We start from the raw sequence: 25,896 nt of genomic DNA, 5'->3' as shown, positions 1-25,896 counted from the left end.
GAGAAATGTTTCTAAACTTAGATGGAACACTATTTGTTGAGAAATAAAAAATAAGCTTTTTTTTTTTTTTTTTGTATATATGTCAACTTTTATCGTTTAAGATCTCGTTGATTTTTGTTAGAACCTATAAAAAATTTATACGTTTTCTTTTCTCTTTTTTTTTTTATTTTTTATTTTTTTACTAGAGAAATGTTTCTAAACTTGGATGGAACACTATTTGTTGAGAAATAAAAAATAAGCTTTTTTTTTTTTTTTTTTTTTTTTGTATATATAAGTCAACTTTTATCGTTTAAGATCTCGTTGATTTTTGTTAGAACCTATAAAAAATTTATACGTTTTCTTTTCTCTTTTTTTTTTTATTTTTTATTTTTTTACTAGAGAAATGTTTCTAAACTTAGATGGAACACTATTTGTTGAGAAATAAAAAATAAGCTTTTTTTTTTTTTTTTGTATATATGTCAACTTTTATCGTTTAAGATCTCGTTGATTTTTGTTAGAACCTATAAAAAATTTATACGTTTTCTTTTCTCTTTTTTTTTTTATTTTTTATTTTTTTACTAGAGAAATGTTTCTAAACTTGGATGGAACACTATTTGTTGAGAAATAAAAAATAAGTTTTTTTTTTTTTTTTTTTTTTGTATATATAAGTCAACTTTTATCGTTTAAGATCTCGTTGATTTTTGTTAGAACCTATAAAAAATTTATACGTTTTCTTTTCTCTGTTTTTTTTTATTTTTTTTTTTTTTTGTATATATAAGTCAACTTTTATCATTTAAGATCTCGTTGATTTTTGATAGAACCTATAAAAAATTTATACGTTTTCTTTTCTCTTTTTTTTTTATTTTTTATTTTTTTACTAGAGAAATGTTTCTAAACTTGGATGGAACACTATTTGTTGATAAATAAAAGATAAGCTTATTTTTTTGCATATGTAAGTCAACTTTTATCGTTTAAGATCTCGTTGATTTTTGATAGAACCTATAAAAAATTCATACGTTTTCTTTTTTCTTCTTTTTTCTTTTCTTTTTTATTCTTTTACTAGAGAAATGTTTCTAAACTTGGACGGAACACTATTTGTTGAGAAATAAAAAATAAGCTTATTTTTTTTGGTATATATGTCAACTTTAATCGTTTAAAATCTCGTTGAATTTTGGTAGAACGTATAAAAAATTTATACTTTTTTATTTCTTTTTCTACTAGATAAATGTTTCTAAATTTGAAACACTATTGTTATTCTATTCTAAAATGAAACACTATTGTTGAGAGATATAAAAAAACGAGCTAATATTTTTGCACATATAAGAAAATTTCAATCGTTTAAGATTTCCTTGAATTTTGGTAGAACGTATAAAAGATTCACATTTTTTTTTTCTTTTTCTATTAGATAAATGTTTCTAAACTTGGATGAAACATTATTTGTAGAGAAATATAAGAAAACGAACTTATATTTTTAAACGTATAAGTATAACTTAAATACATATATAAACTTTAATCCTTTTAGTAAAGTAATTTATTAAAGTAATAAATTCATAAGTTTGTAAAAAGTTCATCTTTTTTTTTATTATAGTATATAAACATTGAGGATAAATAATTAATTATAAATATATATAATTATTAGTAAATATGGCAACTATAAACTATAAATGAATTTTCTAATTTTCTCTAACTATAAACTATAATAAACTTTTAAACCCTTAACCCTTATAATATATTATAAATTTTCTATCCAAAAGTATCTTGAAAAATATGCGATTAAAATTATCTATTAAAATTAACACATTTCTCTTAACAATAAACACGTTTTTTGCATTTTCATTTCCTATTTTCTTTTTATTTTTTATTTTATTTTTCATTATAAAATATATGTAAAATGTTTGTTTCGCGCGAAAGAAAGAGAAAAATGTATTTTTATTACATTTTTAAATAAAATAAAATCCAGAATAAAATAACATTACATTTGTTTAACATCACATTCGTGTTAAATACATGTTTAAATTATATTAAAAATGGAAGGACATTGAAAGGATTAAGTTATTAAAATATTAAAAAGATTAGGATATTAAGATATTAAAAAGGTTAAGAACTTACTGAATTTTAGAAGAACTTGTAAAGAATTTGCACCCTTTTTCATTCCTTTTTATTTTACTACATAAATATTTACAAACTTGAATGAAAGATGAAACATTATTTATCGAAAAAAAGAACCCTTTTATCCTTGTACATATAAACAAATTTTAATCCCTTAAGATCTCATTGAATTTTGTCAAAATTTCACGTGTTTGACCTTTTTCTTTCATTTTCTTTCTTTTTTTTTTTTTTTTACATTATTCTATAATAAATCTTTATAAACTTGGTCGAATTTCTCGGAAAGAAAAAAACTTTTATTTTTATATATACAAGAAGAAATTGTACCTCTTAAATCCAGCAACGTAATATTTCGTTCGTTTAAGCTCCGCCTAACACGTGCGGAGGCAAGTGGAAGACGGTAACATTCCTATAGAACCTAATATTACGTAGATGAAATATCTTTTTTTCTTTTTTTTTTTTCAGATTATATATACAGAAGAAACGTAATATTACGAAGGTAGTTTTTAAAAGGTTTAAAATATACCTAAAATATAAAAATAAGAATCAAAGTTACGTAAAAGTAGATACTTTCAAAATTATTTAAATTTAAAAAAACAGAAAAATGAAAGAAAGGAAAAAAAGAAAAAAGAAAACAACAACAACAATAAATTTTTCTATGCAAGAAAATAATAATGATATTTCGTTATAATATGTATTTATTACAACCAGTCGGTGAAATCTTATGAACGTTATGTTATATAACAATTTCGTTTCGTTCGCAGTTCAGGAAAACATAAGGATAATGTTACAAATGCAAACAGGTTATTAGAATTTGTCTAAAAAAATATTGTGAACACAGTATACGCATCAATATACACACACGCACTCACATATTTTATTAAAAGACAAATATCTTTATTTTATATATATATACACACACACACACAAGTACATACATATATATATGCGTGTATACATATATACATATATATCCTTTTAAAAGAAAAATACATATTTATTAAAAGACAAATATCTCTATTATACACATATGTGTGTGTGTGTGTATATATATATATATATATATATATATATATATATATACATGTATGTATGTATATATTAATTTATTAATATAATACATAATAAGTAATGTATGTATGTATGTATGTATGTATTTATGTATTTATATATATTTATACACATGTATGTATGTATTTATTAACAATTTATTAACATTTGTTATTAATATTAATATAACAATCTGTTAATGACGAAAACTCGTGTATTATGCAAAAAAAAAGTTGATTAACTCTAATCATCCGAGCTTTACGCATCGCTAGGTGACTTTCCTCCCACGTTTAATACAACTTTTTCTTTTTTCTCTTTTCCTTTTTTATATATATATATATATATATATATATATATATATATATATACATAGAAGCTCTTATGTACCTCGTGTCCTCGATTTTCATACAATTTCCGTTGAATTTTTCAACGGACTTTCCCGATAGCAACGATCAAAGTCAGACATTCAAGCGTCCATATTTAGAATCAGGAAGAAAAATATGATAGTAAGTTAAGTTAGATAATAAGCTTTCGTTAACATTTTTTGTGTGACTAAAGAAAGATTAGAAGACGTCATTCGTTATTGTCTAAGATTTTGCTAACATTGATACAAGCTTTTACGAATGAAAGACAGAGAGAGAAAGAGAGAGAGACAAAGAGAGAAAGAAAGGAAGAGATTAGGATATCTCATAATTTGTTTGCATTGTATATGCGCGATTGGAAGGTCACGCGAGTAAATACTTAAGTGTGTACATCTATTGTACGATTTCATAGACTCGTACGAACACTATCACTTTTGTTAGTCATTAAGATCTTTAAAACTCGTATTATCGTTGAAACGACTATCTAAAAAAACCAGGGACGTTGTTATTCGTCACTTTGTTTCAAACTAAAGAAAATTACTTCGGTCCGATTATATATTTTATTTTGTTGGTTCACTTTTTTTTACTTTTATTTATTTATTTATTTATTTATTTTTTTTTTTTTTTTTGTTATTTTTTTTCTTTTGTACATTTTTCGAGTAAGGAACGTAACGTTTAAATATAACGAATCGAAGTAAAGGAGAGAAAGAAAAGGCTCGATCAGAAATATAATGAATGTTTTCGAGAGAAAACGATTATAAATTTATTCTTACACCGACTCGGACAGGATAATAAGTCGTGGAAAGTGCTAAGGCATTCAAGGATGCGCTTCGTTTTTTTTTATCGCTATCGTAATTAGTGAGCTCTACACATAACGGATATGTCAGTGGCCATTGCTGTTCTTTTGTATTTATTTTTAGACATTCTGGTATGTTTTTTCTTGTTTTCTTTTTATTTCTCCTTTTTTTCTCTTTTCAAATGAGTTCTAACGTCTACGTAAACTCTGACTCTCTCTTTCTCTCTCTCTCTCCCTATCTTTATCTTTATCTCTCTTTTTTCTCTTTCTTTCTCTCTCTCTCTCTCTTTTTCTGTGTTTGTACGTGAATAACGTGTTTGTATGTGAATAATATTTCGTAGGAAATTTCTCAAGTATGAGTCAAGTTTAGCTAAGATTATAGGATCGAGTCGAGATCCGATCCTCGAGATATCTGGTTAGCGATCATTGACGCGTATCACGTTAGACGGTTAAACAGAAACAGCTATTTTCTTTTAACTTCCTTTTAACTTTTCTTTTAACTTATTACGAGAGAAAGAGGTAAGAGAAGGGATGCTGTTCCTATGTATATGTACATACTTACATACATATACACATATGTGTATGGGTGTATGTATATAACATATATACTCGTATGTACGTATACATGTAGGTATGTATGCATGTATATGTACTCATATGTATTTATATATGAATGTATGTATGTGATGTATTCATATGTATTCGTATGTTAATGTATGTATATATATGTATATATGTATCTATGTATCTATGATATATATGTATGTATGTATTTAGGTGTGTATCTATGTATGTATGTATGTATGTATGTATGTATGTATGTATGTATGTATGTATGTATGTATGTATGTATGTATGTATGTATGTATGTATGTATGTATGTATGTATGTATGTAAGTATGTGTATGTATTTAGGTGTGTATCTATCTATATATGTATGTATGTATGTATGTATGTATGTATGTATGTATGTATGTATGTATGTATGTATGTATGTATGTATGTATGTATGTATTTAGGTATGTATGTACATATGTAAGTATGTGTATATATTTAGGTATGTATGTATGCATGGATGCATGCAGTCTATGCACGCGCGTGTGTGTGTGTGTGTATTTAGATATGTATGTATGTATGTATGTATTTAGGTGTGTATGTACATATGTAAGTATGTGTATGTATTTAGGTATGTATGTACATATGTAAGTATGTGTATGTATTTAGGTATGTATATACATATGTAAGTATGTGTATATATTTAGGTATGTATGTATGCATGTATGCATGCACTCTATGCACGCGTGTGTATGTATGTATGTGTGTGTGTATTTAGATATGTATGTATATATGTATGTATGTATGTATGTATGTATGTATGTATGTATGTATGTATGTATGTATGTATGTATACATGCAGTCTATGTATGTATATATGTACGTATAATCGCACATAGGTTGAATTCTCAATAAAATTTCAAACATCCCTTAGTTATGTCGGCAACTTCAAACGAACGAACCTTTGATCGGTCCTACTCTCTCTCAGTCGTGGAAAGTAAATAAGAAATACTATTATCGTTATATCGCAACAACAAAAATTGGATCGCCATGATGCCAGCTAGAATCAACCGTTAATATTGAGTTTTCTCTTTTCAAACATAGATTAGAACATATTTTCAAGATCGTCATTCTTTTCACGATTTTTGTCGAGATATGATTCATAACAAATTCATATCTACACTTATTTACGTACACATCTTTGATTATAATTATAACCTGTTAAAGATTTTCTACTTGTTTCTGAGATAAAAATTAGAAATGTCTCAGGAAACATGCAAAGTGAAAGGATACCTACTTACTTTTTTACGTACGATCATTTGGAGATGACACGTAATTTCGCCGTTTGTCGCTTCCGGTCTCGATGTATTTACAGTACAGTGATTCTCGAAAATGATCACATGATTTTATTTCCACGCGAAAGAAGAAGAAGAAATAAATGAAGAATACGAAGTTCTCGTAAAGAACTTTCGTAAGAAACCTTATTGTCATTCGCAAAAAAAAAAAAAAAGAAAAAAACAGTTCTAATTTATGATTTTCTATTGGATGACACAATTTCGTTTCTCGCTTAGATAAAAATATTTGTACAATTCATCATCCTCTACTACGGATGATCTAATTCATGAATCTTAAAGATACATGAATTACAAGTGTGATTTTTATCGTATCAGAAATTTAAAATCCTTGGTTAGAGAGCCGATGGCCTTTTTCTTCTCGTCTACCTTCGTTTCTCGCGGATTTACGCGTCGTTAAGTTTCGCGAGCAAGTGCAACTGACGTTTATCGTCCTCCTTCCCCCTCCACCCTCTCACCTCCCCTCTCTTACCTACCTCCCTCCCTCCCTCCCTCCCTCCCTCCTTCTCTCTTCTCCTTCATTTTTGCACGCGGTGCGCACGACTTTAATTTCATTTCTTTGCACCCTGAATCTTCAACTACCGAGAAAGTGTATAATGTGTTGTTTGATCGTTCGTGTGAAATTTCAAATCGAAATTGAATCGACGATTATTCTGCGTAAGAGAAAAAACTCGGAATAATTTAACGATCTAACGAATCAAGTAATATTACTAATCTAATGTTTGTTCTTTTATTTTTATGCGGTATATGTATATATGTGTATGTATCTGTGTGCATATTATATATATATATATATATATATATATATATATATATATATATATATATAGATATTGATATAGATATAGATATAGATATAGATATAGATATAGATATAGATATAGATATAGATATAGATATAGATATAGATATATATAAATGTATATATATAATATATATACGTATATATACGTATATATAATTTAATGATCTAACGAATCAAGTAATATTACTAATCTAATGTTTGTTCTTTTATTTTTATGCGGTATATGTATATATGTGTATGTATCTGTATGCATATTATATACATATTATATATATATATATATATATATATATATAGTTATAGATATAGATATAGATATATATATAAATGTATATATATATAATATATATACGTATATATACGTATATATAGGATCATTATACACACTATCTGATCATTAGAAATCGTTAGAGAATTAGCACCAACTCTTTTAGATTTAGCACAGCATAGGAATGTTATCATCGTGATTCGAGCGACCCACATCGTGACTATTACGTAGGGTATACGGTTATTATCTATCTTACAAGCACACACATACACACCCACACACAGTGAGAAAGACACATATAAATACCACGTAATGTGAAGCTTTACACATCGCGATGGCATTCTTACCAATCGATAGATATACACATATACACACACACCTACACATATAACCATAACCAGTCATTTTCAAGAATATGACTTTTGACGAGGAATGCAGGAAATTAAATGTCCAATGGGAACACCAAAATACATCCATGCGTTATCTCCTATACATTTTCAGGAAAAGCTGTCGAGTGAAAGAACGAATGGGCGTTGAAGAAATCGATAAATAAGTTCGAATCAATACCTTTGACTTTCTTTTTTCATTCATTCATTCATTCATTCATTCATTCATTCATTCATTCGCTCATTTATTTATTCATTTTTTTATCTTTATCTTGTTTTCTTTTCTTTTTTCTTTCTTTTTTTTTTAATCAATGATATAAAGGATTCTTTCGAAAAATTGAATATTTATGGACGACACTATTTCTCGATACAGAATTATTATTTAAGATAATAATCGTCCGTAAGTGCGATTAACGGAATATTAAATATGTTAAAACCATTGAACGTATCCAGGAAACCTTCAAATTACGTTATTTAAATTTATCATGCTAGAAAGTCGAATTAGAAAATTTGTCTCTTTATTCTTTTTGCTTTCTTTCTTTCTTTTCTTTTTCTCTTTTTTTTTTTTTTATTTTATTTCATTATTAGCGACTAGCATTCTGTTTTCTCTTTTATCAGTCCTTCCTTTTGGCACGACTTGACGACAAAATATTTCGAGGTAAGACCTTGGGAAAGAAATCGATATCAGGCTCTTTTTACATCCGGAGCCTTTGTAGGGCAGGAGGGTACCAGGTAAATATGTAGAAACCCTTCGAAGTGACTCGACTGTTCGTGGCTATTCTAGTTTTTCTTTTCATATCCGTCTTCTTTTTTTTCCACTTCTTTTTCTTCTTCTTTTTCTTCTTCTTCTTGTTCTTCTTGTCCTTCCCCCTCTTCATCGTAAGCTTTAAAAATATGCTATTTTTTGTAATAGAGACAGTCCGTTGTAAACTCCGTTTTTCTATTTAGAAAATAAAAATCTTTATATTTATTTTTATACTTATCTTTATATTTATCTTCATACTTATCTTTATATATATACACACACGCACACACAAACACATGTATATTTATCTTTATATATATATATATTTATTTATAAAAAATATATAAAGAATATATATATATAAATTTCCAATATAAATATAAAAGTTTTGTAATATATATATATATATTATAAAATTTTTATATTTATCTTGAAAATATATAAATACATATTTTCTCGAAAGAAATAATAAAAATAAATTCTCTCTCTCTCTCTCTCTATTTTAAAATTTATCAAAGAATTTTCCCAACTTCAGCCGAGTAATTAATAATCCAAATTATTTTCATTATTTCGTACCATTCAATTAATCATAATTATTTCGATATTTCAATTCCACTAAATTTCAATATTAATCAATAATTCATAAAAGCATTGATAAATGATAAAATCGGGTCAATCTCGAGCGTCGGTTACCGCAAACTGATATATCACGTATCTCTATACGAGAAATTTCAAAATCCAGAAAACAGTACCGGTATATTTCTTTCGACTTCGACAAATTTTGCATATTTCTTTTCGTCCCGAGATTCCAGTAGTTTAGAACGTCGAAGCCAATCTCCTCTCGTGGTTTTCTAATCGGGAGAACGAGGAAAAAAGAAAAAAAAAAAACAGAAAGAAAAACAAAAAAAATGAAACGAAAATAAAAAGAAAAAACAAAAACGAGACAGAGAGTAGACAAGTAAAAAAAGAAAAAAATACTTTCCGCGTATGTGGTTGTCAAGTTAAGGGTAAATTTCGATATAAAATATTCTCGCGAATCTCTGAGTCATTCTATAAGACTATTTAACACTAACAATGACTGACAGAAGGGACCTCGAGACGTCTCATGCATAATACGCGCGATTCTTCGTGATTGTATGAACGAAGAGAAGGGGAACCAACAGGAGAAGAAGAAGGAGGATGTCAGGAGACGTTCCTACTCGTTCATGTATTTGCATTCTGTTAGAGTGGCTCTCTCGAAAGTGAACTCGTCGCACGACCCCCTTAAATCGTACAACTTTCGTACGAATGATTTCTCCCGCGTGAACTAACGATAGAAGAAAAGTCTTCTTCTTTGTGAATTTCTCACTAAAATCCTTTCTCTCTTTTTCTCTCTCTCTCTATTTATCTTTCTATCTCTCTCTCTTTCTTTCTTTCTATGTATCTCTCTCATTTTCTTTCTCTCTCTATCTATCTATCTATCTATCTATCTATCTATCTCTTTCTTTCTCTCTGTCCGTCTATCTTTCTCTTTCTTTCTTTCTTTCTTTCTTTCTATCCATTTTTCTCTGTTTTTCTCCATCTTCTTTTCTCTCACGATTGTCTGGTAAGCAGAATCGATAAAACGTTGCATACGAACGATTGTAGTAACGTCACGCTATCTATCCTCGTATTGTCTTCGATCGTTTCTACGAGTGGGTGTTACCAACGGAACCATTCAAGGCCTCTCAAAGATTTCATCCGGATAAACTCGAGGGAAAGGGGTAAGGGGTAGGAGATTATCTTAAGAAAGTTTTATCCGAAGAAAGGGATAAAAACATCTTTGAGAGAAAGATAAGAGAGAAGGAATTTGATTCGCGGGCAAGCATGAACATTCGTTCCTTCGTATTAAATCTCACCGGAAAACGTTGCTTCTCATTAGTACTTCCGTGTTCCGTGCGATGACAATTACGTCTGCCTAACTTGTGAAATCTTTTCTTTATTTAATCCTTCGAAGAACATCATTGCGTAATAAATTTGATGGATATGTTAGAAATAATGAAAGGGCAAGTAATTAGTTGTAAAATTATTGATGAACTAATTGCTGTACTAATTTAATGTAATACAATTTGTTGATGAATCTCATTGTAATTTATATTTATTGTAATATATATATATATATATACATCTCATAATATTAATTATATAATATAATTAAATTACTTATATAATTGATTATACAATATGGAATAGTCAATTTATTAATGGTAATTAGAATGTTCCAAGCCATTTTAACAATAATAATAATTATTATTATGATTATTGATATATTATATATATATATATATATTAATTATAAATTGTACATTTAATTACATATAATTATTTATTTATGTAATAAAAATTTAATAAATATATCATTTATTTATTATTTATTATATTACTTATAATTTATTATTTAATTATTCATTTAAATGTCGTTTAACTTTTCGTACGATTCTTATTTAATTAAAAATTAAAATAAAGGAAAAAAAAGGAAACAATTATATTATATATATGATATGAATTAAATAATAATAATAATTATTATTATTATTATTATTATTATTATGTTGTGTGTGTCTATGCGAGAGAAAGAGAGAGAGAGAGAGAGAGAGAGAGAGAGAGAGAGAGAGAGAGAGAGAGAGAGAGAGAGAGATTCTCAACGAAATGAACCTTTGGAAAATTTCAATATAACTTTATTTTTCCTACGCACTATGAATTTTATAGAAGCTTTCGAAAGGATTATTCGCAAGCTGAAAGTCGAACGAGTTCATCCACCTTCTTCGCAAGATGTTCTCGTATTCAAGGCGAGACTCAGAGTCGACCGATCGACTCGAATCCAGATTGAGTTTCCATCGGTCTCCAATCGTAACACGTAGACACAGAACGGTCGAACTCTCCTTTACTTTCGTCGAGAAATCTCGATAAACGCGGCAGCCAGCTCGTCTTCTCTTCGCGAGTGAAACGATCCTCTACGGCTGCTTTCTTTTCCCGCTTGGCCATTCGCGTGAATTACAAGCGAAGTTTCTGATTTTTTTCATCGTACTTATACATTCTTAATCGATTTCAACGCTATTTCGATTAATCGTTTTTCTAAATAATTTGTAAGGAGTATAACTTAATAATAATTTATCAATATATCTAACTTTCGATTTTTTACCAAATTTCAATGAGACCATTAAAGTAGGTGAGAAAAAAAAGGATAGATAAGAATTAAAAAATAATTATAAGTAAATATTTGACGAATAAAAAATTAATATAAAAATAATTCTTCAATAGGATTTGTCGATTTTTAAAAGTTTAATGATATAATATATATACATCTATATACATAATTAAAAAATAATTAATAATATTAATTATTTTCTTCGTTAATAATAAACAAATTAATTATTTGCATAAATATATAATTAAAATTAATAATTATTAATACATAGAAAGTAATGTAATAATATTATAATTAAAAAATTTAAATAATAATATAAAAAAGTTATAGTTGAATTTATTGCAATTAAAAAAATTTGAAATGCTAATAATTAATTATGAATCTGACATTAATATAATAAAAACATTTATATAATAATTATATATTTATGTAATCAAAATTTAATATACATATATAATTTATTTATTATTTAATCATTTATTTAAATGTCGTTTAACTTTCCGAACGATTCTTATTTAATTAAAAATTAAAATAAAGGAAAAGACAAGGAAACAATTTGTTTTCCTATTATTTTTGTATCTTCGAAAATGAATGTAATATAATTTTACAACGCATTCGCGGTATTACACTTATTAGAATAGATCATGCGTGAATTTATTGATCACACGTACGTGGAACTTATTAAACCTATACATATATCATCTATGTATGTACGTGTGAAGAGCGTGATACTAAAGATTATCAACGAATCGATGTACTTCAGCGGAAATTGAAACGTTCAATATTATATGCCAGAGTAAATAGTCACAAAGGAGAATAGATATATTTGGCTGCTACTAGAGTAATTCCAAGTAAAATAGCTCTCCGATGAAACATCTGGGTTTCATATTTCGTAAATATAGCTAATAAATATTTTCAAATATTTTTAAATACGATTATTAGTGTATATAAGTAATATTTTTATTTATTTTCGATAAAGGAATTGTATAAATTATTTGTAATATAGAAATTATTTCAACAAAATTTTCAAATATCTAATATTTGAATATCAAAAATATCTAATATATATTAAAAAAATATATATATATTTTTTAAAATCATTTTTTGTTTAAATCATAATTTATTAACGATTTATCAAAGACTGATGACTATTTTTAAATTGCATTAATATAGTATTTAAAGTTTATGTTTGTATTCGTGCGATAAGATATTTTTATAGAAATATATTATTAAAAAAGTAAGTTGTTATTATTCTTTGAATTTTGAGTTAGATGGTTCGATTTTTTTTTCCCGTAATAGTTGATACATCGTAATAAAATTATACATTGATACGCTTTTTACAATTTACAAACGATTGTTTACAGAAGTGAAGAATTTTTATTCTTTTTGTTAATTATCTTCAATGGCGAATGTCTATCATGTTCTTTTTTTTTTTTTTTAATGAAAGTGCTTCGTGTAATGAAAGAAAATACAAAGGAAAATATAAAAAAAAAGAGCTCACTAGCAATTAATAAAAAGATTCCCTTGACATCGGAGACAACTCTAAAAATTAATCCAATTATCTAGTAGAATTAGAAAAGTAAAGGAAAACGTTTCAAACGAGAAAAATAATGAAACGTGTTAAAAATTCAAACAAAGCCAAAGGTAAAAAGTTCACGGAATATTCATTTTCGAATGAAATTATTTTTAGAGTTTGTAATCCGAGAATCTAACGAAAGTTTTGAAGAAGAGCATAATGCTGAATGCGTTGGGTATGGGAAACAGTACAGCTGTAAATCAAAACAAGGCGAGTGAATTCGATGTGTGAAATGTGATAAGTGCTTTCACGAAGGATTTTCAACATTTTTGGATTTATATAATCTATGTGGAGGAAGTTTTATGCTAGCAAAAGAAATAATTTTTCTTTCTATGTTCAAGACACTTATTTATTTATTTATTTATTTATTTATTTTTTATCCGAGTCATGACCATCTCACATGGATAATTCAAGAAAATTGGAAATATTTTCTTTTTTTTTTTTTTTATTTTTATTTTTCTTTTCTTTTTCTTTTTATTTCTTTTCTTTTCTTTTTTTCTTTTTCTTTTTCTTTTTCTTTTTTTTTTGCGAAGGTCTATTATTTTTCTAGTTTTATTTTTATATTACAATTTCTTATGTATCTACTTTTATGCAAGTAAAAAAAATAGTTTTTCTTTTTTATTTTTCTTTTATTTTTCTTTTTATTTCTTTTCTTTTTCTTTTTTTTCCTGCGAAGATCTAAGATTATTTTTCTAGTTTTATTTTTGTATTACAATTTCTTATGTATCTACTTTTACGCGAGTAAAAAAAAATAGTACTTTTTCTTTTTTATTTTTCTTTTTATTTCTTTTTTTTTCTGCGAAGATCTAAAATTATTTTTCTAGTTTTACTTTTGTATTACAATTTCTTATATATCTAGTTCTATGCGAACAAAAGAAATAGTTTTTCTTTTTTATTTGAGTAATGATCATTTCACAGAAATAATTCGGAGTAATTGAAAATATTTTTCTTTTCTTTTTCTTTCTTTTTTTTTTGTGAAGATCCAAGATTATTTTTCTAGTTTTATTTTTATATTACAATTTTTTATGTATCTACTTTTATTCGATCAAAGGAAATAATTTTTCTTTTTATTTTCAAGGCTTTTTATTTCGTTATATTTTATTTTATTTTATTTTTTTATTTTATTTGAGTCATGATCATCTGACAGTTCAATAAATTAAATACATTTTTCTTTTTTTCTTTTATCTTTTTCTTTCTTTTTTTTTTTTTAAGAAAATCTAAGATCATTTTTTAGTTTTATTTAGAATTTTTAAATTTTATCTACATTTTCTAGTTTATCTATACAATTTCTTACATATCTACTTTTACAAATTTTATAAATATTTTTCTGCCTTCGATATCGATTAAATTTACAATGTATTCTGAAGTATAAAAAAAGAAGATAGAAAAAAAAAAGAAAAAGTGGGCCATCAATCCCCGACTTATCCTATATTAAATTTGCATCAAGTAAATACATATGTGTACATTGACGTCGATCGGTTGAGTTCGCGTTAAGAGCTTGTATATCTGAAAATAAGCAATAAAATTGATAGGAACGATCCGTTTATTTTTGCATTATTTCGAGAATCCACTATTAATATACATTAGACATCTCTCGAATGAATTATTCGAGTATACAAAATGATGAAAATCGAATTCGTTCGTTTCGACTAATTAAACTTTTACAAACAACATATATAAACATTTATCTTTTTTTATATCGAATTGAAGCTAACTAAAACTTGCCAAACGACAAAAATATCCTTACGATAGATCATAATTGATATAATATATAATCAAAGTTATCAATTATAACTTGTTATTAATTAATAACTTATATTATTATACTTTATTAATAACTTTTAATAATTAATATAACAATAAGTTATTATAATCTTTACAATAATTTTATTAAAGTATAACAATATAGTTTATATATAATAATATAACTTATTAATAAAATTACTAATAAATATTACTCATTTAAAATATTCATAACATATAATATTTTATAAAAAAAAAAGAAAAAGTTATTCCAATTAATCGCACGGTGAACAAATCGTATATCGATTTTTCTTATCTATTTCTACGATGCGTTTTCTTCGACATTACACGTAAAGATTTTCTTGCGATAAGATACAATAAATTGGAGAAAGAAAGAAAGAAAGAAAGAAAGAAAGAGAGAGAGAGAGAGAAATTGCGTTGCTTCGAAAGCTTTGCACGTTATCACGATCGATACAATCTCGTACAATATCATTATCTTGGGAAAAATCTCATTTTATACATTTTTATAGGACTACATACAAATATAGATTATATAGATATAAACTATATATAGATTTTTAAAGGACGTACGAAGCTCTAACCTGTTTTTTTTTTCTTTTTTTTTTATTAATGGAAAATTCGAAGGCATCATTATATTTTCATTTCTCTTTACAGATGTACGAATCGATTTGCATTCGTTAAAACTGACGCATAGCACGTCTTATAACCGATAACAATGCTTACGCTTTGGTTGACCTCGATACGTTTCTGTAACATACATACTTCGGCTGACGTATGAAATGATTCGAAGGTCTATCGTACTTGCACCAATTAGCGAGATAGCGCAATAGATTGGCACGTGTCGTACGATTATATTTTTTAATAATTAGTAAAGTTATATACAGCGAATAGAACATTGTTTTCTAAAAGATAGATAATAGGCTACCTGTGTTTTACATCATTATTATACTTATCATTATTATCGGTATCAACAACGTATCTTTGAAAGATTAGATGATCAATTTTCCTTTCACTAGTGGAATTAAAACAAAAGTATAGAATTTAATTAATCGTAGATAATATATTTAAAAAAAAAAGAAAAGAGAGAGAAAAAAATGTATGAATGTATGTTTATTACAAATCTTATTTATTTCATAGTTTGTCATATTAGATCAGACGATCTATATATATATATATATATATATATATATATATATATATATATATATATATATATATATATATATAGGATATTCAAAAAAAAAAGGGGACTAAACTTATACTACGTATTACTGACATCAAATAGATGAAAAAAGTTTATATAAACTTATGTCCGAAAATGCTTTATTAAAAAGATATATGCTTTTAAAGATATTTATGATTCATTATGGCGGTTATAAGAAATGTTCGAAAATTCCTCCTTCCGCAATAATGCAAACTTTCATTTATCGAATTAATGATTGTCAGAATCTTTCAAATATTTGTAAACTGTACTGAAAATAATAGTAAATGTATTTTTTTTAAATACATTTTCAAAAGTTATTTTCTGTTAATAATAAGTGTCATGAATTATAATACGTATACATAGAAAAAAGAGAATTATAATAAGAAAAAAAAAATAAAAGAAAGAAAGAATTTAACAATTATTAATTTATTTCTTATCATTGCCACTATAAATCGTAAATATTATTAAAAACATATATCTTTTAAATGAAGCAGTTTTCAGCATTTTAGTTTATAAGAGTTTATACGAACTTTTTTCATCTGTTTGATCTCAGTAATAACTTTGGTCCCAACTCTGTATAATCGTCTCTTCTTCTCTTTATTTTAAAATTTAAATTTTCTATGATATTCGAAATAAAATTTAAATTTTCTATGATGTTCGAAATAAAATTTCAATCTTTTATGATATTCGCAATAAAATTTTAATTTTCTATGATGTTCGAAATAAAATTTCAATCTTTTATGATATTCGAAATAAAATTTAAATTTTCTGATATTTAAAATAAAATTTAAATTTTCTGATATTCGAAATAAAATTTCAATCTTTTATGATATTCGAAATAAAATTTCAATCTTTTATGGTATTCGAAATAAAATTTAAATTTTCTGATATTCGAAATAAAATTTCAATTTTCTGATATTTAAAATAAAATTTCAGTTTTCTGTGATATTCGATATAAAATTTCAATCTTTTATGGTATTCGAAATAAAATTAAAATTTTCTGATATCCGAAATAAAATTTAAATTTTCTGATATTTAAAATAAAATTTAAATTTTCTATGATATTCGAAATAAAATTTCAATCTTTTATAATATTCAAAATAAAATTTCAATTTTCTGATATTTAAAATAAAATTGAAATTTTCTATGATATTCGAAATAAAATTTCAATCTTTTATAATATTCAAAATAAAATTTCAATTTTCTGATATTTAAAATAAAATTTCTATTTTCTATGATATTCGAAATAAAATTTCAATTTTCTGATATTTAAAGTAAAATTTCAATTTTCTGATATTTAAAGTAAAATTTCAATTTTCTGATATTTAAAATAAAATTTAAATTTTCTATGGTATTCAAAATAAAATTTCAATTTTTTATGATATTCGATACAAAATTTCAATTTTCTGATATTTAAAATAAAATTTGAATTTTCTATGATATTCGAAATAAAATTTCAATTTTCTATGATATTTAAGATAAAATTACAATTTTCTATGATATTTGAAATTACGTAGGAACATCGATAGGAAATATGCAAATACACCATAATGCAAATGCACACGCCCTTCTATGATTATACAATATGTATCTGTTAGTAGTAACCAGTAACCATTAGAAATACCGATTCGAAGTCGACCTCGATTTTAGAATACCAATCTCGCTATCTAGAATCGATGACCTATTTCTCTTTCGACAATATTCCACAATAGGTTAATCGCGAAAGAGAGAAAGATAGATATGTTCATTGATATAGTCGATTCGTTTCGTCCTATTCAAGTCCTCGCACAAGGCAATTATGGCGATGCGTATTCAAGCGGTCGCAAGTATAAAAGACGGGAGCGACAATTTCAACAATTTTCTCTCTTCCGTTCGACGATAGAAATCGTGCGTATAATTCGTCAGAACAACGAATTTGTTCGTCTTTTGCCCATATAAATCTGAACTTGTATATTTTCTTTTTTTATTTATTTATTTTTTCTTCTTTTTTTCTATCTCTCTCTCTCCACACATATTCACGAGAATCATGAAAAGTTTTTGTTCTTAAAACGCGTTAGTATACCAACGAATAAAACGTTGAGGAGAGTGAACTCGATCAATATATTAGAAAAATGTAATTTTACGATTTATTTTATATTGTGCAATTATTTGTATTTTATAACAAGAACTTGTTATGCAGTTGGAAGAATTTTGAAGAACTTGAAAAATGGAAGAACTTTGAAAAATCTTTAAATACACTGTTTAACGAATTTACAAAGTAAAGATAATTTTGTTTTTGTTTATTTTCTATAATAAAATTTGAAATTAAGAGTTTTCGTTTAAAGAAAAAGGAAGTCTGAACATATACGAATTTATGTAATTATTTTAACTTTATGCGAGTATCCGTCCATTTACAAATGAAAAAATATAAGGATATAATCGATCTAATATTACAAATTCTTAAAAAATGACAAAAAAGTCATCTTTAAAATATTTCGAATAATTTTGAATATAATCTTTGATGTAAAATATCAAAAAATGTATATTATATTATACTCGTAAATATTCATAATTACATAAAATATTTATGTTATAATAAGCAGATACTTTGGTAAAATAATGGATAAATACTTTTTATTACATGCAAATCCAAAGATCTAAATATATTAGTACGAAAGATATATGATTCAATTCATTATTACAATTACTAGGATGAATTATGAAAACGATGAAAATCTTGAAAAACTTGTAAATTATTTATAACCTTTTATTTATTCGATTATATAATAATAATAATAATAATATTATTATTATTAATAATATTAATAATGTTAATAATAATAAACGTGTGTGTGTGTGTGTGTGTGTGTGTATAACCATGTTCAATAAATTTATATATATATATTTACATATTTAATAAAAAATAATTTAATTTTATTAAATAATTAATATGAATATATTTATATATAAATTATTTTATAAATATATTATTATAAAAATATATCATTGTATAAATATATTTATATATAAAATTATTGATATACATATATATATATATATAAATTTATTAAACGTAATTATATCTATCGTAAATAACACAATACTACTATAATTCCTAAAATTAGAATCATCACGTAAAATTAGAATATAGTTAAAATTTCATTATATTTACAGATCGTAACTCTGTAAAAATACATAGAACAAATAATCGACAAAATAAATTCTCCATGTAATCGAGAACCTTCAGTATCCAAGAAAATGCGGGTCAGAACGTCTGCTGGAAATGGATAGCTCTCGTATAGAATTCTCTTTCATTTTTTTTTTTTTTTCCTTTTTTTTCTATCATTCCCTGGGGGTCGATCGCATGCCGTCGCTGTGTCGAAGGCCGTTTATGGACCTCGAGTTCCGTTTTATGCAACAAATGAGCCGTGGTATCCCACAAAAGGATTCGATCCCCTCTCATAGCGATCTCATCGAGTCTCAAGAAGGCCCGTTGGCCCGCATAAGGTTAATCCGTTTACGGAGAGCACCGATACGTCTTGTTTCTTTTTTCTTTTTTCTTTTTTCTCCGTGCATCTTCGTTTCACGAAGAGACGATGCAACGGGTAACTTCCGTTCTATGATACATAAGTACATACATACATACATACATACATATGTACATACATAATACATATGCATGTATGCATGCATGTATAATATTTTGCTTAGTAAGATTATTTCTTAAGTCTTTGAGAAATATGATTTAAAAAGAAAATAAAAACTCAAGTTAGATTAGTCACTAATTCAACTTAGCATAGATTTTTCTCTCTCTCTCTCTCTCTCTCTCTCTCTCTTTTTCTCTTTTTTTTTTAAGTATAAAAAAGAAAAAAGAAAAGAAAATGTCCGTTTCACTTCTTTAACGCGTAATAATATTCAAAATGAGAGAAGAAAGAAAACTATGATGACACGAGTAACATCAACTTTTCGAGGTTGAATTTAAAATATATCCCATCAGTCATAAAAAGTTAAGCGAAGGGTGGAGCAGTTTTTAACTCACCTAACCGCAAAGAGTTAAAGAAGAGAAAAGGTCGATGGAAGGAGATTCGGCCTAGCAGCACATAAACTCGACCACGCGTTGCTTTTTGTTGACGTCAGTCGTGGAAATCAAAAGGCGAACGTTGTGTCATCGTGACGTTACACTCTATTCTCGTCTCAAAAGAGAGAAATACAGGAAAGAAAAAGAGCGAGAGAGAAAGAAAGAGAGAGAGAGAGAGAGATAAGAAAGAGAAGCAGAGAGAAAGAGAGAGAGAGAGAGATAAGAAAGGGAGGCAGAGAGGAGAGAGAGAGAGGGAGAGAGAGATAAGAAAGAGAGGCAGAGAGAGATAAATAGAAAGAGAAAGAGAGAGAGAGACAAAAAGAGAGAGAGAGAGAGAGAGACAAACAGATAGAAAGAGAGAGACAGATAAATAGAAAGAGAGAGACAGAGACAGATAAAAAGAGAGAGAGAGAGAGAGAGGGAGACAAACAGATAGAAAGAAAAAGAGAGACAGATAAATAGAGAAAAGAGAGAGAAAGAGAGAGAAGAAAGAAGAGGAACTATTCGTTAAAAGAATAATAATAAAAAAGAAAAGAAAAAAAAAAACATTTTATAAAACCCAACTAGCTTGCGAAGGCACAAACATTTTGAAGGGAAAGAAAGCGAGCTAATCGGTTATAATAAAAGGCTAATCCTTTTCTTCCTTCTTTTCGCTCTCCCATCAACGAGAGCTGTCTCAAACGTTCATGAATGCAATTAAGACGCCAGACGATGCTCGCGTCACGCCCGCCAATTTTGTCCAATTATTTTCATCTTCCTTATTCGCTATTCCTCGAGAATCCTTTCTCTTTCTTTTCCACAATGGAATTCCTTTTGTAAAATATCTTAGCAACGTGGGAGGATCGAAAAGGATCGCGAATTAGCGTCTATTAATAAAAGCTAGTGGGAATAATATTTCTGTCAGTATGACAAAATCGTTTGATCCACATGTTTCGATATCTCTATCTGTTTATTTAGGTCTCTGAACTCCTCTATCTTCTCTCTCGTTCAAGAAAGACCCCCGATGGTCAGAAACCGGTCTTGGATTCTACCTGTGCTCAGATGTAACGATATCAACCTGTGCGTAGATGCGTTACGTGCAGTGTGAATACATACATGCACAAATATACTTGTACAGATATATACGTATAATATGTATATATATTATATTATATATATACGTATATATTATATATAGATATATATAATAACTATACTTATAATATATATATTATATAGTATGTATGTATATATATATGTATATATATGTATGTATATATATATACAACAGATCATGCAAACTCCTCGTTTTTCCTTCATTCGTCAGTCATACTTTCTTCGAGCCAAACAACTTTCCTTGTCCTTCGACATAGATTCAAGAATACTTCGTTCGTGAGAACGTCCAAAATAGATTATCGCGTTTGATTAATAATACTCTATCTCAAAAGTTTCTCAATTGAGTTATGAGAAAGAAAAAGAAAATGGCTCGATGATCCAATCAATGTTTCTGTATCTGTAGAGATACAAATTTATAACGATGTTAAGCGATCTGTACAAGACGCTTCTCTGAATTGAATTCCAAGATGGGGATGTAATGAAATTTATAAGTTAACAATTTGCAGTTCATTCGTTTCATATAGTAGGTAATATATATATATAAACGTGTTAAACGTTACTTCGCGATTATGTGGGATTATAAAAGAAACGTTAGATTATCTCGCGTCCATCCGCCACGAGGGACTACCGCGTTCGCGTTTTCCTCAGTAGAAAAACTCGCTCCGTGGTAACGAGAAACGCTACGCTGATTGCAATTAATTGTGCAATGCTAGTTGCAACGGATACAGAGAGAAGAGAGTGAACAGAAAGTACGTGAATGTATTCTAGGTATGTATATGTGTATGTGTGTATATATAATATATATATACATGTATATAATATATATAATATATATATGATATATACATATATGTATGTATGTATGTATGTATGTATATATACAATAAAGGTACTCATATATATGTATATATGAATGTATGTATATGACGATTCGTATGTATGTATGTATATATGTAAAGGTACTCGTATGTATGTATGTATTATACTGTATATAGTACGCGACCAGTCTTGTCGTGTCGGCGCATTGAAAAAGAAAACTCGTGATGACCGAATGTCTCGAACCCGTTCATTTCAGCTCTTATTTACCATTTTTTACATTCATCACAATAGACAAGCGAGTGAGAGACAAGAATCGATGGACTTGTTAAAACCGGGGAAGTTTTCTATAACGCGAGGAACAAAAGTTTCGAAAGCGAGAACGCTAATTAGAGAAGCTCGCGTTCGCCTAGAATTATCACTTGAAAAAGAAACGAGATGAAGTAGGGAACAGACGAACGATGTGGTACTAGAAAGAAAGGGTGGCAAATTAAAGGGCGACACGACGCTTTAAAACAACACAGTAAAATAATAATAATAAGGTCGACGCTATATCTTTCCCTCTGTGTGTGTGTGTGTGTGTGTGTGTGTGTGTGTGTGTGTGTGTGTGATATAAGATATAATATATATAAGATATAATATATATATTACATATATATATTATATATATATAAAAAAGATATGTCTCTCTCTCTCTCTCTCTCTCTCTCTCTCTCTCCTTTTCTCTCTGTGTGTGTGTGTGTATGTGATATAAGATAATATATATAAGATATAATATATATATATATATATATATATATATATATATATAAGATGTCTCTCTCTCCTTCTCTCTCTCTCTCTCTCTCTCTTTCTCTCTCTCTCACTCTCTCTCTCTCTCTATTACCTCTATCTCTCTCTTTTTCTTAAAATCCTTTTTATTCGTTAAAAGCAGTTTTAATATCCGTTTTTTTTTTTTCGTATCAAATTAATTGATCTTTACATTCGATCCAAAAATGTATACCAGCTAGCTCGGATAACATTAATGGTAATAACCACTTACAATACTCATATCCAAGCGTTAGCGTAATTTGCGCTGGCCACGCAGACGGAGTACATCCTCATTAAGTTGATCAGACTGAGTTTGCATGCATCGTCTATGAATATACGGATACAGAACAGAACGAAGTTGAAAACTCGTAAAATAAGATGGGAAAATTGAACCAACCGAGAAATTATCTAGATACAATTTACGTTTTTGCCGTTTACATTACGGATATCAATATCACAGAAGAATTTTTGTTGTTATAGCTAAACTTTAACGTGCCACATATTCTTTTCTCTTTTTCTATTGCATTATTGCGTACAATATGATTATCGTTAAATTTATAATAGGATTCGACACCGATACGGCCTCCTCTCCATCCATCATTGACCAACGAAGAAGCCAAGCTCTTTAAAACCACGTTCGACGATTAAATCCACGTAGACAAGGAATATATCTATTTCTATCTATTTCACAATTCGTTTTTGTTCGATAGTGATAGTAATATCGTACTTCGAAGATAGTAGTACAGTAAATTATTCAAAAGTATGGTCAGATCGATGCAAACGCAATAATGAAATTAAATTCTATATAAAGAAAGAAAAAGAAAATAAAGTAAAGAAAAAAATTGTTTAAAAAGATTAAAAAAAAAAAAGGAAAAGGAAAAGAAAAGAAAAAAAAATAGAAACAAATATTTTTGATATAAAACGAATTGATATCGAACCGCGAGCAACGAGAATGAATTTATTTCATCGATCATTTATTTTATATACGATATAGAAACTCGAAAACAGTTAGTACAATTCAATCAATCGCGTTACCGCAGATCAATCAGCTTTATAAAATCTTATGGTAACGAATTTAACAGGCTTCCAATAATCCGAATAAAGGAAATATCATTGCTCTTTTATACAACGACAAATAACATAAGCTGATTTATTAGCGAACAGAAAATTCCAAATAATAAAAACATATGTCTCATCAATGACATTAAAGTCGAAGATAACGAGTTTCTGTTTCGAGTTAGCAATCGTATGCATGCAAGCACGTCGCGTGACCGCCTGTGGACGTTCGATTTAATTCTTAAAAGGCCTTTCATTGACGCCCGCACTCCTTTCGTGAACGGTGTGTCGCTCGAGGAGGAGTCCTCGAAGGACCTTGACCGATTTATACATATATACATACATACATACATACATACATACATACATACATACATACATACATACATACGTACGTACCTACCTACCTATCTACGTACGAGTACATATACATACATATATATACATATACGTACGTACCTATCACATACATACATACGTACGTACGTACTTACGTATCTATCTACATACGAGTACATATACATATATATATATATACATATAAATAAGTATACATACATTTATAAATATAAAGTATACGTACTACCTACATACATATATATATATATATATATACACATACAAAGTATATGTATATACTTACATACATATATATGTGCATATATACATACTGCGTGAATGAAGAGACAAACATTGTCGAGCACCTGGTTGACGCGTAAACGCAATTTAATTGGTACATACATACGTGTAAATAAGTTTTATGGAGTTATGCAAGTTTTCTTTTTCATGTAGAACGTTCGTATAAAATGACCTTCGACGATTTCGCCACCCTGGTTCCGCGTGGAATCGCTAACGTTTATACTTATGCATGCTGCGAAAAAGGAAAAGAAGAGAAACAAAATAATATTGATTCATCGTTCATTCGTTATCGAACGTTGCGTGTTCTCTATATAAGAATCATTCGTATAAATAGAACCCCACTGGTAATGGCTTTCACGCAATCGCTCACGTTATAATAGTTGGTTACGCGTTCTGCCCGATGATAATATCGAACACGCAGTAAATACGTTCGTAATCTTTCGCGAGGATTAAACGTCGATGATCGTATAGATCAACAACAATGCAATAACAAAAAGGGCCAAGTGCCGTGCCAGTGAAAGCCTCAATGAATTAAGATTCAATATGAATTTAGCTCCTTTCACCAGAAAATCGTGCCGGTGCAGTTGCATAATCCCTAATTATCATCAGACCTCAAATTCCCTTAAATCCATTTTAAACGAATAGTGATAGTAATTAGTTTGCTCGTTTACACTGAAACTTCAAATTTCTCCTTGTTCCAAACAAAAACCATGGAAGATTAGATGAAAAATTCATCGGAATTCAGCTAAGTGTTAACAACGTCGGTCTCGTCGTGACGATCTTAATTCAGTGCCCGAAGCGGTAACAGAATCGTGAGGGACAATTAACGGGTTGTTCAAAGTTGTCACGACCGTTCCGATTCGTTACGAAGTAGATAGGTACTATGCGTTTAGAAGAGAAGCGTTCAGTCGTGAATCGACCATTGAGAAGTTTAGATCGTGTTCTATATATTTCTTTACCTTACATGAATCAGGTACAGTTATTATTTATAAGTAGGAACTGTTCATTTTCTCGGAGTATTTTTGCAATTATCTTTATCTCTCTCTCTCTCTCCCTCTCACACACACACACACACACACATTTGCTCTTTCTTTATATATTTATCTATCTATCTACCTCTTTCTCTTTCTTTCTCTCTCTCACTTGCTCTTTCTCTATCTCTTTATCTATCTATCTACTTATCTATTTGTCTATCTCTTTCTCTTTCTCTCTCACACACACTTGCTCTTTCTCTATCTCTTTATCTATCTATCTATCTATTTATTTATCTATTTATCTATCTATCTATCTATTTATCTATCGATCAATC

The 25,896-nt window shown here is 27.7% G+C and overlaps 1 protein-coding gene across 6 annotated transcripts in view; it reads left to right on the top strand.

The window, feature by feature from the left end:
- LOC127062387 (protein kinase C and casein kinase substrate in neurons protein 1) overlaps nt 1–25,896 on the top strand; it is a 51,575-nt gene that overhangs the window by 3,318 nt on the left and 22,361 nt on the right. Inside the window, exon 1 of one of the 6 annotated variants that reach the window (XM_050990471.1) lies at nt 25,300–25,560. The exons of the other annotated variants lie outside the window; for them this stretch is intronic. The gene's annotated coding sequence lies outside the window, so the exon portion shown is untranslated. Of the gene's footprint in view, nt 1–25,299; nt 25,561–25,896 lie in introns of those variants that run through there. 6 annotated transcript variants of the gene reach the window in all.

Source organism: Vespula vulgaris, chromosome 3 (genome assembly GCF_905475345.1).
Source record: "Vespula vulgaris chromosome 3, iyVesVulg1.1, whole genome shotgun sequence".
NCBI lineage: Eukaryota > Metazoa > Arthropoda > Insecta > Hymenoptera > Vespidae > Vespula > Vespula vulgaris.
This window is presented reverse-complemented; position numbering and strand designations above follow the sequence as displayed.